Source organism: Vipera ursinii (genome assembly GCF_947247035.1).
Source record: "Vipera ursinii genome assembly, chromosome: Z".
Classification (NCBI taxonomy): domain Eukaryota; kingdom Metazoa; phylum Chordata; class Lepidosauria; order Squamata; family Viperidae; genus Vipera; species Vipera ursinii.
Window position 1 is genome coordinate 41,924,779 of NC_139517.1, and position 14,180 is coordinate 41,938,958.

General features: G+C 39.3%; 1 protein-coding gene across 1 annotated transcript in view; it reads right to left on the reverse strand.

The window, feature by feature from the left end:
- SCN4A (sodium voltage-gated channel alpha subunit 4) overlaps positions 1-14,180 on the reverse strand; it is a 120,738-nt gene that overhangs the window by 4,443 nt on the left and 102,115 nt on the right. The window lies entirely within an intron of this gene.

Genomic DNA, 14,180 nt, shown 5'->3' on the forward strand with positions numbered 1-14,180 from the left:
ACCAGCAGGGAGTCCCAAATGGTGACCACACAATGTCGCACTTAATGACCTTATGGGATTTGCTCAGGGGTGGGATTCAGCCAGTTTGCATCACTTTGGTAGAACCGGTAGGTAATTTTTTTGTTGCCCAGGTCCAGAATGGACTTCCGGAAGTGGCATCCACACAGAGAACCAGTTGTTCACATATTTGAATTCCGCCACTGGATTTGCTTAACAATGGTTACTGGAATTGTCATTGCTAAGGGATGCAATCATGTGTCACTGTATTTTATGTCCACATTGCTTGGTAAGAGAAATTCTGGTTCCAATCATTGTTGCTAAGTGAGGACTACCCATGTTATCATAAAAACTGACAAATAGCATGATAACAAAAATATTCTCAGGAATCAAATTATCAAAGCAAAAACATAGGTAGATTAGAAATATGTGCAGTTGATGTTTCGTTCATAGTTCTTTTAGGACAAGTCACAACAGGTAACTGGATTTGGGGACGACTCAGCACCCCACCAATTGCTTCCTTCCCCTAACTGTTGGCAGCCAAGCGTGCATACACAAACACACACACACACACACACACACACACACACACACACACACACACCTGCATTTGGAGACTTTTTATCACATCCGTGCCAAGAAACTGCCAATGGTGCTGGGGTTGGAGAGAAGGGCTTCTTCTTTAGCATGCTGGGTGCTTGTGTGTGCCTGCACACACACAAACACACAAACACACACCATTTGAAATTTTGGGATTTTTATAAACTGTTTTCCTTTTTGATTAGCAAGCTCGAGGCTCCCTTTGAAGCACACATTTTCAATTTTGCAAATGCAGAATTTAGGAATTTCATTTTCCCTTTAGTATTGTGTTTGCAGTACCTCCTTTTGCAAGCTTCCTCCAGATCAAACTTTAAGTGTCTTGTGATGGCTCTCCGCTATCCCTGCTGATCCATGATCTGCATCTTACTGCCAACATGATGCCAGAATGAGGCAAGTCCCTAAGTGTGTTTGTGTGTGTGTGTATGCGCGTGCGCGCTTGAGCATACAGAACACCAAAGAAGAGATCTTTCTCCCAAAGCCTGGGCACGATTGGCAGCTTCCCAGCACAGATCCAGATAAAAGTCCTCAAACTCAGAATGGTGTGCATGTGCATGTGTGGGGAGCACCCAGCACATCAAAAGAGAGGTCCTTCTCCCCAAGCCGGGACACAATTGGCAGCTTCCCAGCACAGATTTTCCCAGCATGCTTGGCTGCCAGCAGTTGGGGGAGGCAAAGAGCTGGTGGGGCACCAAGTTGTCCAGTTAGCTGGTTCTATGCCGACCCAGCCATGTCCACTCATCTGCGCCCAGCCAGCCACATCCACTTGGCCATGCCCACTTGTCCCTGCCCCTCTATCTGCACCAAGTCAGCAGCACTCTCCTGCACCCATCAAGCTGCACCCACCCATCTACGTTGACCTATCAGCTGTGATCATCCCATTCTGCCTTCTCCATGCCTATGACCTGTCAGTTGAGGTCATCAGATGTGGTCTTCTTCTGGAATACCCATAAATCTGTGTTTAAAAATAGCCTGGCTAAAGATTAAGCCTGTTGAGGATGGTCATGAAATAAAGCAGGAGGCAATGCTAATGAGGTCAGCTGCAAGAAAATGGCAATGCTGATAGCAAAAGTCCAAGGAGTCCAGTTCCATTTTTTTGGTACCATTGCTCCCAAATCCAGATGGAATAGGCAAAAAAGTGCAGCTCTTCCTCCATGAAATAAGCAGTAAAAAGTATAACAGTCCTTGTCAGCAGATGCAATCGAAATCCTATAAAGGTGGCAGAACTTATTTATCTATCTGTCTGTGTCCGTCCATCTATCCTTCTGTCCATCCATCCATCATCTATCTTCTATCATCTATCTATATATTAAGGCCCAGAATGAACTAAGACTTGCAACAAATGCTAGTAGTAGTAGTAGTAGTAGTAGTAGTAGTAGTAGTAGTAGTAGTGATAAAATTATTTCAACATGTAAAAAACAAAACAAGAAAAAGTCAATGAAATGATTGTTCCACTATTGAGAGAAGATGGCAAGGAAGTTACAGGCATCAGGGAGAAAGTGGAACTGTTTAATTCATTCTTTGCTTCTGTCTTTACAAAAGGAAGAAACAGACCAACCAAACAAAAGCAGTACTATAAAAGACAGATTAGGAATACAAGTCACAATAGGAAAGAAAATAATAATACAACATCTACCCACTTGAGTGTGAGTTCAAGTCACTAGGACCAGTTGGATTATATCCCAGGGTTCTGAAGGAGCTGGCAGATGTGATCTCTGAACCACTGAACTGTATCTTTCAAAAATTTTGGAGCACTGGGGAAGTACTGAAAAAGAGCTAATGTAGTTCCAATGTTCTAAAAAGAAATAAAATGAACCCAGAAAACTACAGATCTATCAGTCCGACATTAATACCAGGGAAGATCCTGGAAAAAATAAGCAGTGGATTCATGAACATCTAGAAACAAGCAAAGATATTACTAGAAGCCATCATGGGTTTGTCCAAAACAGGTCATGTCAGATAAACCTTATTGCATTCTTTGACAAAGTGACTAAATTAGTGGACCTGTGAAATGAGGTGGGCATAGTATATTTGGACTTCAGTAAGGTATTTGATAGAACAAACCATAGCCTACCTCTTGGTAAGATAGAAAAATATGGAATAGACAGAACAACCTTTTGGGCACCAGGGACTGGTTACGTGGAGAGAGGTTTTTTCTGTGGACCAGAGGAGGCATGGTTTTGTGTGCTGCCTGCATCCAGTGGATGGGGCTTTCCTTGTTTGTGTGGCCCAGTTGCTGGCATGCTGCAGCCCAGTACTGGTCCATGGACTGGGGGTTGGGGACCCCTGGAATAGACAACATTACCACCAGATGGATATCTAATTGGCTGACTAACCACACTCATTGTGTAGTTTTTAATGGAACTATTTCTATATAAAAAGAAGTATGCAGTGGGGTACCTCAAGGTTCTGTCTTAGGTCCAATACTCTTCCACATTTTGTAAATAATTAAATGAAGAGATAGAAAAGGAACCCATCAAATTTGCAGATGACATGAAGCTTGGGGGAATAGCCAACACTTTAGAAGGCTCAAGACCTAGAAGAATCTTGAGAGATTTGAACACTGGGCCCTATCCAACAAAATACAATTCAGTGATGAGAAAAATAAGTTTTTATATTTAGGCAAGAAAAAACAAATGCACAGATATAGAATAGATGGAACCTGATACTAGGAGAAGTGGTAGACAACCAATTAAATATGAGCTTGACTGCTTGTCAGATAGCAGTCAAAAAAGGCCAATGCAATCTTAGGTTGCATTAACAGAGGGACAGTATCAAGATCACATGAAGTGTTAGTATTTCTTGTACTGCAATGGTGAGATCACAGTTGGAATACTGTATCCAGTTTTGGTCTCCACGATAACAAAAAGAAATTGAGACTCTAGAAAGAGTGCAGAAATCAATAAAGATGATAAATTTCCTGTCAGTGAGAACAATGAATCAGTGGAATGGCTTGCCTCCAGAAGAGTGAGTGCTGTATCACTGGAGGTTTTTAAGAATTTGGATCGCCATTTGTCCAGTATAATATAGGGTATCCTGCTTAAGCAGGTGGTTGGACAAGAAGACCTCCAAGATCCTTTCCCACTCAGTAATTCTGGTTTAAAACTAGACCTGATAAAGACAATTTTAAGTGGTCAGTTCTGTATTGGGGATGCGATGAAGGCAACATTATGAAGATATGACAAGAAGAAATCATTACCTGGTAAATTTTGTCATTTGTTTAGGAACAGGTAAGGGATAGTGTCATCCAGACATGATAAATAGCAAGAGGTAGAAAGAATGGTCAAATCATCCCCTTTTAAAGGATGGAGGCAGAATGTAGCTTGAATTGCAGATCTCACTTATAGTCATGAAATTTTCTAGTTTCATAATCAGAAATATGGATTGCCCATAAACAGCAAAGAAAATTCAATTCTTTTAATAATTGAGGAGATTTGGCAATATTCCTGGAAGTGCCATTAGATCTAGGTAAGAAATCAAATGGATTTTCTTTCAGAGGATGGATGATGTTGCAAAGGCATGGGAAATTCCCCTGTCAAGTAATGAAGGCAACAGATAAACTCTGGAATAATTTTTAGAGATGATTTTGCTTGTTTTGTAGAACAGGAATATTTTATCACAACCTTCTACCATAGATACTTCAGGGTTCAGGATTTGTTAAGGAGAAAGTTGGTATACCACTTTAGCAATAATGATCACAATTGTTATTTGGAACAAATTGTCAGCTCAGCTTCAATTGCAGTTTGCTTTGTAGATGGACACAACATGCCATTAAGCAGTGGTGTGATTCAGCTGGTTTGCACTGGTTCGGCAGAACCAATACCTAATTTTTTGTTAAATTCGGCAAACCAGTTATGGCAAATCTGTGTTTTCTGGAACATGTCTGTTTTTTGTTCAACTTCCTTCCAGGCAGCAAAAAAAAAAAAAAACCTCCCCCAAAGTCCAAGAGCAGAAACCAAACGGAGACGTGGCACCTTCGATCATGTCACTCAGGTAAAAACTATGTGGTGCTTCTCAGAATAATTTCAGGAATAGATGCTTCATCTTTCCCAATTGGTGGATATGGGAAAGGGGGCGAGGCCAGCAAGTATTAACTAGGATTGTGGCTCTAGAACTATACAGAGCATAACTAATGATGAGCAGGAAAGCTCTTAAAGGGTTCTGTGATTTCATGCATTAAACTCTAATGTACTTCTTTGTAGCAGAATGGGCTTTCCTACTTTATACCATGACCTATGATTTAATTTCCCCTTTGTGATTACTGCCTTGTCATGGCAAAGGGGCTTGCATAATTCAATGAAGCTATGAGCTATGCTGTGCAGGGCCACCCAAGACGGACAGGTCATAGCAGAGAGTTTGACAAAATGTGATCCACTGGAGAAGGAAATGGCAACCCACTCCAGTATCTTTGCTATGAAAACCCCATGGACAGTACCAAAAGGCAAAACGATATGATGCTGGAAGATGAGCCCCTCAGGTCGGAAGGCGTCCAATATGCTACTGGGGAAGAGCAGAGGGCTAGTACTAGTAGCGCCAGAAAGAATGAAGCGACTGGGCCAAACCTGAAAGGATACTCAGCTGTGGATCTGTCTGGTGGTGAAAGAAAAGTCCAAAGCTGTAAATATTTTTTCTCCATAGGAACCTGGAATGTAAGATCCATGAATCAAGGAAAGCTGGACATGGTCAAACAAGAGATGACAAGACTGAACATCGACATCTTAGGAAACAGTGAACTAAAATGGACAGGAATGGGTGAATTTAATTCAGATGACCATCTGCGGGCAAGAATCCTTCAGTAGAAATGGAGTAGCCTTCATAGTCAATAAAAGAGTAGGAAAAGCAATACTGGGATAGAACCCCCAAAATGACAGAATGATCTCAGTGTGAATCCAAGGGAAAACATACAATATCACAGTAGTCCAAGTCTATGCCCCAACCACCAGTGCTGAAGAGGGTGAAACTGACCAATTCTATGAAGCCCTACAGCACCTTATAGAATCAACACCAAAAATGATGTCCTTATCATGGGGGATTGGAATGCTAATGTAGGAAGCCAAAAGATAACCAGAATAACAGGCAAGTTTGGCAAACACTCTTTTCCAACAACCCAAGACCCTGTTGTGATTCAGGGTCAGCCTGTGGGTTTGGCAGTTGGGTCGGACGACTCAGAGGAGGAGGAGGAGGGGGGTGTTGAAGAGCTTGCTGAGGGGGTTGGACAGCTTGATGAGAGCCCTCAGCCAGGCCCCTCTCACCTGGTCACGACGCAGACCCAGCTGTGTGAGCCTGACAGCGTGGATGAAGATGACCCACAGCTGGCCCTGTTCAAGGATGCCCGACGTAGGAGGCAGTCAATCAGGAGTAAACAGAGGAAGGCAGTGGGGCTCCTCGGAAGGAGGCAGAGAGAAGCCACGCCCTGAACTGTATTTAAGGGGGAATACGTGGGAGGGCTGGTTTGCTGAAGGCAACCGCTTGAAAAGCTCCTGTTTCTTGGTTTGTGTCTTGTTCTATTTGTTTTTGTAGCAATAAATTTGGCAGGCGTAATTCCAGCCTCTTGCCTTCTTGTAAAAGAGGTTGTCCCTGCCTTTTCTGCAGGGGCGGTAGCAGGCTGGTACAGAACAACGGCTTTACACATGGACTTCACCAAATGGTCAACACAGAAATCAGATTGACTATGTGCTCTGCAAGGGATGCGGTGGCTCAGTGGGTTAGGACACTGAGTTTCTTGATCAGAAGGTCGGCAGTTTGGCGGGTTGAATCCCGAGTGCCACGTAACAGAGTGAGCACCTATTACTTGTCCCAGCTTCTGCCAACCTAGCAGTTCGAAAGCATGTAAAAATGCAAGTAGAAAAATGGGGACCACTACGGTGGGAAGGTAACAGTGTTCCGTGCGCCTTTGGCATCTAGTCATGACCACAGAGACGTCCTCGGACAAGCGCTGGCTCTTTGGCTTTGAAACGGAGATGAGCACCAGCCCCTCGAATCGGAAACCACTAGCACGCATGTGCGGGGGAACCTTTATCTTTACCTTTATGTGCTCTGCAGCCAAAGATGGAGAAGCTCTATACAGTCAGTAAAAACAAGACCAGGAGCTGACTGTGGTCAGATCATGAGCTTCTCGTTGCCAAATTTAGGCTTAAATTGAAGAAAGTAGGGAAAAACACTAGGCCACTCAGGTATGAACTAAATCATATCCCTGATGAATATACAGTAGAGGTGACATATAGATTTAAGGAATTAGACCTTATAGACAGAGTGCTTGAAGAACTATGGACAGAGGTTCACAACATTGTACAAGAGGCAGCAACTAAAACCATCCCAAAGAAAAAGTAATGCAAGAAAGCAAAATGGCTGTCTGAGGAAGCTTTGCAAACAGCTGAAGAAAGAAGGGTAGCGAAAGGCAAGGGAGAAAGAGAAAGATAAACCCAATTGAATACAGAATTCCAGAGAATAGCTAGAAGAGATAAGAATGCCCTCTTAAATGAATAGTGCAAAGAAATAGAAGAAAACAATAGAATAGAGAGGACCAGAAATCTCTTCAAGAAAATTGGAGATATGAAGGGAACATTTCATGCAAAGATGATAAAAGACCAAAATGGCAGAGACCTAACAAAGGCAGAAGAGATTAAGAAGAGGTGGCAAAATTACACAGAAGAACTATACAAGAACGAGCTTAGCGTCCCTGATAACCACGATGGGGTGGTCACTGACCTTGAGCCAGACATCCTAGAATGTGAAGTGAAATTGGCCTTAGGAAATCTCAGCAACAACAAAGCTAGTGGAGGTAACAGTATTCCTGCTGAGCTATTCAAAATCTTAAAAGACAATGCAGCAAAAGTGCTACACTCAATTTGCCAGCAAATTTGGAAAACTCAATAGTGGCCACAGGATTGGAAAAAATCTATTTACATTCCAATTCCAAAGAAAGGCAGTGCCAAAGAATGTTCAAACTATCGCACCATTGCACTCATTTCTCAAGCTAGTAAAGTTATGCTTAAAATCCTGCAAGCTAGACTCCAGCAGTATGTGGATCGAGAACTTCCAAAAGTACAGGCAGGATTTCGAAGAGGCAGAGGAACTAGAGATCAAATTGCCAACATACACTGGATCATGGAGAAAGCTAGGGAGCTCCAGAAAAACATCTACTTCTGCTTCATTGACTATGCTAAAGCCTTTGATTGTGTGGATCACAACAAATAGTGACAAGTTCTTAAAGAGATGGGAGTACCAGATCATCTTATTTGTCTCTTGAGAAACCTATATGCAGGTCAAGAAGCAACAATGAAAACTGGACACGGAACCACTGATTGGTTCAAAATTGGGAAAGGAGTCTGGCAAGGCTGTATGTTTCGCCCTTCCTATTTAACTTATATGCAGAGCACATCATGAGAAAGGCATGGCTAGATAGATTGCCGGGAGAAATATCAACAACCTAAAATATGAAGATGATACCACTCTAATGGCAGAAAGTGAACTAAAAAACCTCTTCATGCGGGTGAAGAAGACGAGTGCAAAAGTTCACTTGAAACTCAACATTAAGAAAACCAAGATCATGGCATCTGGCCCTCTCAATTCCTGGCAAATAGATGGGGAAGAAATGGAGGTAGTGACAGATTTTATTTTCCTGGGCTCCAAGATCACCGCAGATGGGGACTGCAGCCAAGAAATTAAAAGATGCTTGTTCCTGGGGAGGAAAGCTATGGCAAATCTAGACAGCATACTAAAAAGCAGAGACGTCACCCTGCCAACAAAAGTGCATATAGTCAAGGCTATGGTCTTCCCAGTTGCATTGTATGGCTGTGAAAGTTGGACCATAAGAAAGGCTGAGCACCAAAGAATTGAGGCCTTTGAACTATCATGCTGGAGAAGACTCCTGCGAGTCCCTTGGACTGCAAGGCGATCAAACCGGTCAGTGTTAGAGGCCAGATCCTGAAGTTGAAACTCAAATACTTTGGCCACCTTATGAGAAGGAAGGACTCACTGGAGAAGAGCCTAATGCTGGGAAAGATTGAGGGCAAGAGAAGAAGGGGACGACAGAGAATGAGGTGGCTGGATGGAGTCACTGAAGCAGTAGGCATGAGCTTAAATGGACTCCAGAAGTTGGTAGAGGACATTCCTGGAAGAATGTTGTCCATGGGGTTGCGATGGGTCAGTCACGACTTTGCAACTAACAACAGCAACGATTTAAATTTAAATAGCAGAATTTCAATTTCATATATATCAAACCTTAGTTTATTGTTTTAATATAATAAGCACTGTTTAAGTGACAGGTGCTATTTCAGACAGCAAACAGTGGTTCAGTGGCAGCAACCTGTGATTTCATATAGCAAATGCTTATTTAGTTAAGCAATGTTGTCATTTTATGGAGTAAACTGTTATAAGTAGCAGAGATTTCATGAACTGTTATTCCAGAAACATTGGTTTTAGCCCAGAGATATGTAATTGCATACACTAAACATTGATTTAGTCAGAGATAGCTTCTAAACAGGCAGTCCTCAACTTACAACAGTTCATTTTGTGACCGGCATTGAAAAAAGTAACTTATGATCATGTTGCCATGTAACTTCCATTGTTGGTACTTTATATTTTTTTTCTTTTTCCCTATTCTCTGTGATTATAAATTCTTTTGTTCCCTTATATATTTATCCTTTATTCTTGAAATACCTTATTTCTAAATACTGATACTAATGTAGTTTATACATATTGTTTGACTAATAATATTTTTTCTACTTGAGCAATATCAGCTTATTTTTATGATATTTTTGTTTTGTCCCACCTATTGGCTTATCTTTTACAATTTTTCCTTTTTCTTTCAATTCTAATTATTGCCTACTCTTTATTCTACAACTTTCTCTGGCAAATGTAGTAATATGTTACAAAACTTTGCATTCTTTATTACATATCCTTACTTGGTTATTGATGCATATACACTTTTCAATGTTTTTGTACAATAACTTGTAATCTTCAATAAACGGTATTAATGTCTGTAAATAAATATTATTAAAGGTAAAGGTTCCCTCGCACATGCGTGCTAGTCATTTCTGATTCTAGGGGTCGGTGCTCATCTCTGTTTCAAAGCCGAAGAGCTTGTACGAGGACGTCTCCGTGGTCATGTGGCCGGCATGACTAGACGCCAAAGGCGCACGGTGCGCTGTTACCTTCCCACCGCAGTGGTCCCCATTTTTCTACTTGCATTTTTACGTCCTTTCGAACTGCTAGGTTGGCAGAAGCTGGGACGAGTAACAGGCGCTCACTCTGTTATGCAGCACTCAGGATTTGACCCGTCAAACTGCCGACCTTCTGATCGACAAGCTCAGCGTCCTAACCCACTGAGCCACTGCATCCCTTTAAATATTATTATAATATACTAAAATAAAGCATTTTTTAATTATTTGCAGTACCCCTTAAAAGGATGAAAAGGCAACAGAATTTGACAGATTTCTTCAATAGGAAACCAAAATCAGAATCAGTTGTATCAGAATTGGCCTTAGATAGTACAAAATAGTCACAAGCACAACCACTCCAATTTGAAGAAAGCAGCATGTCAATTACTGAAATAAAAAATGATAACAATTCCAAAATTGAAAATAGTCTTCTGGAATATTGGACAGTGCAACAATATAACAATTTTAAGGAAAAATATGATTGGGCTAGTAATTTTTAACAAAAAAATTAGGTTACCAGTATTGTGCAAAATATGACTTCATAAAAGAGAAGTCTTCATGTGTTAAAAGAATGGAAATATTTTCAGATTGAGGCATCAGGGAAAAATAAAGACGTACAATAAGCTTCTCTAAGGGAAAAAAAATGAAAACATTTTTCATCAAAAACTCATAACATTTGTAAAGAGAATTTAAAACAATGTGAGCAGGATTCAATAAAAAAACTAATAGATACGATGAATGAAAAATATCTATGTACTACTTGCAGAGTATTTAATACTGTTTACAGCCTGGCAAAAAGATGTAAACCATTTTCAGACACAGAAGATGAGATAGAAGTACAAATTAAAAACGGATTAGATATTGAAATAAGATTACATTCATGTAAAACTGCTGTGAAAGTAACTGATTTCATTGCAAAGGAAATTAAAAAAGAAATATTTACTATAATTATTGAAAATAATCTGAAAATATGTTTGATTATTGACAAAGCCTCAATGATATCTTACAAACCAGTTATATTTTTCTTAAAAGTTGAAGATTCAGTTACATCACCAACAATTTTTGTTGAGTTAGTTAAATTGGAAAAACAGATGCAGAGACATTATGTTCTTCAGTTATGGAAAGTTTAAATAGTGTTGGGCTTACAAAGAACTACCTAGAAAAAATAATAATAGGATTTTGCTCCAATGGTATTAGCATTATGCTTGGGAGAAAATCAAGAATAAGCACTAGCATAGCAAAAGTGTTTCCAAACATAATAATATGGCACTGTTTAAACCATCTCCTCCAACTTGTTTTAGATGATTTGATAAAGGAAATAAAGCAAGTAAATCATTTTCAAATATTTATTGATAAGATATATACTATTTTTCATCAACCCAATAAGAACCAAACTGAACTTAACAAAATATCCGAACAACTTGGAATTATAAAGATTGGTAGAGTTTTGGGAGCAAGATGGGCTGCCTATAGTTTAAGGTCAATCTTAGCTGTGCGGTGCACTTATCCAGTTCTACATCACTATTTTTATTCAAATGAAAAGTACTTTAGGTATGGCTGCCCGACTTGAAAATATATATTTTATAACTGATTTGGCATTGATGATTGATATTTTAAATGAAATTTCTCTTCTTTCAAATGCACTGCAAGCAAAAAATATACACATAATAAAGGCTGAAAAACTTGTGATAAGATATATTAAAGCATTTTAAATGCTTGGAAAGGAAAAGGGCCCATGCAAAAAAAAAAGTTGGTGAATTAATTACTTCAGAAACCTTCAAAAATATAAAATTTGTAGAAAATCATCGATTTGTCAGGCTTCCTCAGGAAAGACTTTTAGAAAACATCATAACAATTTTTTTAAAAAAGACTAATGGATAGTGAACATTTAAAAGCAAGTTGTAGCCAATTTCAAGATAAGAATAAATTACAATTTCTCATTTTTTGGAGCCAAACTACTGGAATATTTAAAAAGTACTAGTTCCATGGAAAGCAGCTGAAGAACAATTGCTCGTATTTAATGTTACTTTTAATTATCAAATTGATATTAATGATTATTGAGATTTTGTGAAAAATGTTTTTTAAAATTCCCAAAACCAGGGCTTTTTTTGTCACAGAACACACCGGAACAGAGTTCCGGGACCTTTTTTCCATGGATTTTCCAGAGTTGCGTTCTTTTCTATTGTTTCCCTTCCTATCCTCATTTGCTTTTGAAAATGCCCCCCTGGCTGTACAGTGTGAGCAGGGTCCCCTCCGACGCTGTCTGCCTCCTCTTGGAGGAGCCATGAGGCGCCGGAGCACCACAGCCAGAGCATGGCTTGATTGACTGGGTCAGACCATGTGGTGTGGATGGTGGTTGTGGGAGACACATAAACATGGAGGCCATCTGTCATGAGAGGGTGAGTGAGCCTTTTGCGTTCCCTTACAGAAGGTGGGGTGTGAGGTTAAAAAGAGGCAATGCGGTAGGAAACAAAGGCGACTGGCGTAGAAGCTTGCCCGACAGCGAAACTTTGCTGTTTCGGTTCCTTGGGTAGTTCAAAGGCTGGGATGTCTACAAAAATCTCTTTTTAGTCTTTTATACCTTATATTCAAACTGCAGAGGGGAAGAATAAGAATAAAGCCAATGTCTTGTGATTTGGAGGTATTATTATTATTAATTATATTAATTATGTATTGGTCAGAGGTAAAGGTAAGACCTACAGTATAAGGTTTAATCAGATCTATTTATTAAATTGGCTTTAACTTAAAGGTAAATTAAAAGAAATCTGTTCACTGACAAAATTTCAACTTTAATTTGTTTCAAGTCAATATCCATATTAAACTCCAAATGTAAATTTTTCCACCTTGTTTGACAACTTCTTAAAAATAATTCAGTCTTTTGCAAGCAACCAAATTTTGTTTCATTGGGCCAATTTCATTCCACAAAGAAAGCTGATATTTCCATATTAAACTAAATGGGTATGCCAGTGATAAATGTTCCAAAAGATTAATAAAATGCCTTCTTGTAATTTAAAGCCACACATTGCATGGTAACATTAATAGTATTAACTTACCTTAAACAAAATCCTACTCTTTTAGATACATTAAAAATTAAAGGGTTTTTTTTTCAACTACAAAGGTAAACCTTGTAGGGTAGGCAAAGTGGGTTGTGTGACAGGTGAGAGTTCTGACACTTTTTTTTAACAAAAAAAGCACTGCCCAGAACTATGCAGTTCCTGAAAGTGTTCAAAGAGCTAAATATATTGTCAGAACAATTGCTGTAAGTTCAGCAGAAGTGGAAAGGGTTTTTTCAAAGATGAGCATAATATGTTCAGAGAAGAGAAATCACCTGTTTCTAATATATCAAACACAATGACTATTAGTCTAATTGGCCTACCTCTAAAGGAATGGGATCCTACTCCTACAGTGAAAAAAAAAGATGGCTAAGGATTACTTACACAGCTCGATGATGCTCCGAGCATCAAGCGAAGAAAATTGTAAGTGAGAACTTCAACCAAGAAGCAATATGAAATTATTTTAAATAACAGTTTTATTGGTTTTTGTCAGGTATTATTGAATATTTTTTCATTAATATTTTAAAACTTTCTTGTAACATAATCTACTTTTGTGTACCTCTTTTATTGTTATTTAAGTATTAAATGCATGAAATAATAAACTACCTTTTGGTATATTGCTTTTTTTTATACTTAAAACAGGAAATAGAAAAGGCTGTTAAATTATTTGAATCCCACCATTGCCATTAACTATTAGTCCAGTTTATCCATTATTTTCCATCTTGATTTTCTCTTCATTTCAGGCACTTTTAAAAATATTTTAAACTGTTTATTCATGCATGACTTCATTTTTAATATTGCTTTGAAAAAGGCTTTGATTATTTATTTATTTATTTATTTTAATTCCATTTATATCCCGCCCTTCTCCGAAGACTCAGGGCGGCTTACAAGCTTAGCAGTAGCCTTCATTCTATGTATATGCCTGCTTATTAGGGCTTTCACACACACACCCAAGCGGCATTATTACAAAGTCAGCTTAATTGCCCCCAACAATCTGGGTCCTCATTTTACCTACCCCGGAAGGATGGAAGGCTGAGTCAACCTTGAGCCTGGTGGGACGCGAACCTGCACTAATTGTAGGCATCTGGTGTTACTTAAGGAGGCATTAGCCCACTGCTCCACCAAGGCTAAACTCAAAGATTATATGATTATATCCAGTACTTTTTTTGTAAAAGAAAAAGGTGCTGGAACTCACACATGTCATACAACCTGCCTTGCCTACCCTACAAGGTTCCATCCAAAAAAGGTGCCGGAACTCCGTTCTGAGCGTTCTATGAGAAAAAAAGCCCTGATTATATCTATGCAAAATCTGCTCCAGGAGTTGGGTTTAAGTATATTGGTTACATAATAGCTTTTAGCTAATTGTAATTAT